Source organism: Dendronephthya gigantea, unplaced genomic scaffold, assembly GCF_004324835.1.
Source record: "Dendronephthya gigantea isolate DGI-Jeju-01 unplaced genomic scaffold, DenGig_1.0 000074F, whole genome shotgun sequence".
Classification (NCBI taxonomy): Eukaryota; Metazoa; Cnidaria; class Anthozoa; order Malacalcyonacea; family Nephtheidae; genus Dendronephthya; species Dendronephthya gigantea.
In genome coordinates this window covers 3,724-9,067 of record NW_021163084.1, presented here as the reverse complement: position 1 = coordinate 9,067, position 5,344 = coordinate 3,724, and the positions used below count along the sequence as shown (strand labels likewise).

The 5,344-nt window shown below is 36.5% G+C and overlaps 1 pseudogene; it reads left to right on the top strand.

Moving 5' to 3' along the window:
- Window positions 1-2,619: 2,619 nt before the first annotated feature.
- Window positions 2,620-4,896, top strand: LOC114531817 (annotated as a pseudogene).
- The last annotated feature ends 448 nt before the right edge of the window (window positions 4,897-5,344 follow it).

Below are 5,344 nucleotides of genomic sequence, written 5' to 3'. Positions count from 1 at the left end.
CATATTTAAGACCTTTCCATTCCAATTCTCGTATGAGTGAAGACGTTCACGATATACTCTAAGTTGGTTTCAAAAGCTGTAGCCTATTCCGTATCGTCTGTTTGATAAGGTGAACTGCTAAATTTATTGTTGTGACATATTTAAATATAAGTCTAAGGTAAATATACATGCAATATTCCTCGATTTAAAACATCATCTGCCGATATTCGAGGAATAATATGGTTATAAAGCTGGCTATATGGCCAAGCTAGTAATTCAGGGATCATTACATTACTACGCATGAAAATTTTAACAAATAAGTGTTTAGATTAGAGCACCACTCGTGTTTCCTCATTATATTTCATCAAACGTGGTTCGTTAATATATCAATGAGTTTGATTGAGTTGGTTTAGTTTATTGTATTCCCTGTAAATTACGGCAGTTCCCTGCAATAGCCAACTGGTGAAGTTCAGAACGGTTTCAAATAGCTTGTATATCCATCAGGAACAAAAACGCGCCCGGCTCAATATTATTAATGACAACGAAATGTGTTCGGAAACATATACCATTTAAGGCGGTATTGTACACCAATTCTTGGAAGTAAAAACATTAATTACTGTTTATGCTAAGGAATTGTCTACTTTTGGTCATAACAATAAAGCCTGGTTTCTCACTAAAAGTATAACTGCATAAGAGAAAACTAAAGGCAAAACAATGAAACGCAATTATACTTTTATAGCCTTTCTCACGATGACGAATATGCCGTCATTTTTAGGGTACTTTTTTTTCAAAACCGTAAGCGACAAATACTTCGTAACGGCGACTGTCTTTAATTTTAGGCTGAATTTATTCTTCAAATGGTCTGTGTCTGTTGATTCTAAAAAAATCGCTTTTCATGTTGTTATAGTTTTTAAACCCGTTTGAGAAAATTGAAAATGAGAAAGGCTATATATAATGAGAAAGGCGATATATAATAAAACATGTGATATATAAGCATCATCGACATAAGCACAAGTACAAGCGCAAGCCTTCAAGCCATGGATGAAATTTGGACCATCTACATAACTTATTCAAGGAATTAAAGAATTGACATTCTGTCACACCTTGAAAGGAAAATCGAGAGGTTAACCCTATATTAACGATTTTCTTACTTACTGACATGCAAACATATTACATACATAAATATAACTAAAAGATATTCATAAATAACTTTAGTCTATGTTTGAATATATTCAAATTTCCTGCCTCTACTACGTCTTTGGGCAAGTTGTTCCAGTCGTCAATTATTCTAACAAAAAATGAGTTTTTGTATCGATTACATTTTGCGAGCTTGACATATTTTATAGCTATGGTTCGCCCTTGTGCGTTTAGACCCAAGTTCGAAAAAAGTGTCAAAGTCTAAGTTACTATATTAAAAACGATCCTTACTCTTTGACTAGATAGGGAGACCATACCGGTACAACATATTCCAGTATGGGTCTCACAAGTGACTTATACAGCATTAAAAACACCGATTTATCCGCTGGACCAACTGTTCGTTTAATTATATATCCAGTACTTTGTTTGCTTTGTTAACGGTTATCGCTACATGTTGACTCCATGAGAGATTTTTTGTGATTGTTACACTGAGGTCTTTACTTCCGCGACTGACTTAAGGTGAGTTCCAGATATATAGTGAATAGGATAGGACAGATTTGTCCCGTGCGTGGGTAATGCTCGTATCACTTCACATTTATCAGTGTTAAAAGGTAGCTGCCATAAAATGGACCACTCGTGGAGGTATACGTCAGGTCAGACTGTAATATCTCTACATCCCATATTTTGGCGCTTATTTTCCGGTACAATTTGGTATATTTATAGGTTTAGTCTAAATTTCATCAATCTCAATTTTATCTGTCTACCATGCAAACCTAAAACTGAAGTTGACCTGACATATGGCATTTAATATATGACTTAAACTTTAAGATATCCTCGACAAAACTGAATTATCATTTTCTTCATATATGACTTCAGCACTGAAAAACGTTAGATCTTTGACCAGGTATTTCAGCAATAGTTTTGGCCCAATCTCATGAAAATGTACATTCGAAGAATTTGCAATTTCGGACTTATTAGTTAAAACTTGTTTATCTCGATAGTTCTGAATTTTTGGAATTTGGGGGCTTTTGGTAGTTTAGAAGTGGGATATTCTCGCATTCATTCACTGTATTTATAAAAAATATTCACACTTATAGTTACTTATGAAATCATTTGATCACCATTCACAGATTAAAAAATTCGCTAATTACTTTCCACGGATAAAAATGACCCCAATCACGCTTCATTTGAGGACTCTCCGCCTGCATACTTTAGGGCTGCTATGTCGGACTTAATCGGAAAAAATTAAGAAACCTTCCCGTCCCATGGAGACATTACATTTGTATACAACACATACTCCACTTTTTATATCAAATTGGAGCTTCCTATAGCCCGGCGACACCACAAAACAATTGTTTCAAAAGAACCCGGAAGCGAACTAAAATGTTTAACTAAATCATTTATATCGCGGAAAAATATATCGGAAATTAACAAAGCGATAATATTCCGGGTAAATTTTCATCATTTTTTATATTACCATTTGAACTTTCGTTGCAGACCAAAATGTCTTTAACTGGAATACTACTTGACGTTTCTGCCTCCATGAAGGAAAACATTGAAAGCGATATTGATGAAGAAAGCAAACCATGGGCTGAATCTATTTTCAAAGTTATTGATGATCTTATCGAACACGACCTGTCTTCTGAAAATCGTGTCTTCGCTATTGGTTTCGGTGCAGATTGTCAGAACAGAAAATCTTTGATGTTATTGGAACGATTCACCAACTCGGCATGAATATGCCTGCCCATCTGAAAGACAGCCCAGCTACGAAAAGTAAAATCAATGAAGTCTTTAACATTCTGGAAAGAAATGGTGCACGCTACATCCGCAATTGGGTAAACACGGCTCTTATTCAAAAAGTAGTGTCTGATGTTATGGCTTCACTGATTTTGGAAAAACTTAAGACAGATGAAGAGTTTATCGAGGAATTTGTTTACCGAATTTTACCAATGTCTTGTCGAAGCTTCAGCGATAACCCTGTTTGGAACATGTTTGGCGACCTAGCTGTAGCAGGCGTTAGCTCTTTCAAACAAGCCACGAAAGAAGACATCGAAGAAATCGTGGAAAAGGTAAAGTGCTTATTTTTGAAAGGCGTTACTAGCAACTCCATTTTCAGTGTAAAGGATGCCTCAAAGATTATCCGTGGATATGTTGATGAAAACCAACTTACGAAAGAGCGAGCGCAAGAATTACTTGAGAATGTCAAGCCTTTTATTTATGGCGAAACACCGTTGTTTCAGTCTCTTCAAAAAACTTTAAAGTTTTTCAAAGAAAGCAATTCCAAGACAAATAAATTGCTTTTCATCGTATCAAATGGAATCCCTACAGATGGTAGTAATGAAGATATCGTGAAGATCAACCAAATTACCCGCAAATTAAAAGAAGCAGACGTGAAAGTTGTATCGTCTTTCATCACCAGATCCAGAGATATTCAACCAAAACGGTTGTACGATACATTGGAACCTTCTTGGGAATCCGGAGCCAAGTTTCTGTTTCGATTAAGTTCTGAAGTGCCTACACAACTTCTACCACGAGCAATTTTACTCAAGCAGGGTTGGACAATCGATATTGCTAAGAATGAAACGAAATTGTTTACGCATGTCAATCATCCCGACAACTTAAGGTATGAATAACATAACTGTTAGTCATTGATTAGGGATTGAGAGGTATTAACAAAATGGGACCTTCTAAGCAAGGGGTGCTCAGTGTGGGGTTATGAGGGTATATCTTGTCTGCATGAACATGCAGTTCTAAACTTTTTTTTACAAAATCCGCTTGTAAAATAGGTGCGAAAAGCTGCATTACGCACTGGGTTAGGTGACAACATGATTAATCACATGAGATGTTATATGATTAGATTTTTTGACTCATGTTGGTGTTTTTTTATATATAGCGAAGCATGTAAAATGGCTCGAGACATCGTCTGCTTTCCCGAATTTTTATCTGAATTGCTGGTATCGATTGATCTTGATATTTATATCAACCAAACAACGGGCGGTTTTAAAGCACAGAAACAAGAAGGAGGTACCTGTTACGCGAATGCATCCGCTGCAGCCCTGCATTTGGCAATGCATCGAATTCTTGGTCGAGAAAGAGGCTATCCTGAGTTTAAGACGTTGAGAAAGAAAATGATAGATGCGTATGGAGAGGATGGTGCTAACACTGAAAGAGTTTTGAAGGAAATGTGCCCGAAGTATCGTTTACACAGCGTAAAGGTTGGTATCACGGAAGCGAAGGAAGCTATTGTCAAGAAGCGCCCAGTGGTAGCAAGATTTTCTCTCACAGATGATGAATGGGATGAGTTTTCAAAATTCTACTGCAAAGATCGTAAGGGTGTGCTCACGCGAAATAAACTTGACATACGTAACCACTGTTGGCCATGCTGTTGTTTTGACCAGTTACAACAGCAAATGTTTGATCTTGATGAATTCGAGGGGAGAAGAATGGGGCGACAATGGTTTCTTCAGAGTGCAAAATGCAGAAGTGCTTCAACTAGAATTCTTTGACGTTTACTGGACGTTGAATGACCTGACTACAAGGGAGAAAGAGTATTATCGAAAACATGGCCCTGAAGTAGCTCAAAATTTGATGAATTCGTTGAAAGGCTTGCAAAATGCAAAATACACATGTCCAGAATGCCACGAAGAGTCATTAGTTACCGAATTTACCGGAACACTGACGAAAGTCCAGTGTCCGATATGTTATGAAAAATTTTCGACGAACGACAACGCAGGAAATATTCTGGCACTAAACATGTACTTGACCATTTTAAGTAAATAACTTTGCTCCGCTACTGCACTGCACCATTGTATTATATATATATATATATATTCAGGGCTATTAACTGCGAATGGATTGTGTGACATGAACCCGTTGGTCTTGAACTTTTCAACGTGCAAACGATACTTGAAAATGTAAAAGTTCATGCAGTAAAAAAACAAGAACAGCGAATATATTGCGATAGTCATATCATAAGTTAGCATAATATAGTTTGAAATGTTCAAATGTATGGTATCTATGTAGATTATAGTTTTAGGATTGAAAACAGTAAAATCCACCGAACAGTTTTTCAAAAGCAACGGACAGGTATAGTTATGTATACTCATTAATTAGCTGAAGGCCAGGTCAGGCCAGGGGTATTTACAATAATTTGCAGTATGTAGTTGTAGTGTATAGGAGTCACTTAAGACCCACACACTAGAATAGAGAATTATTTGTATATTGATCA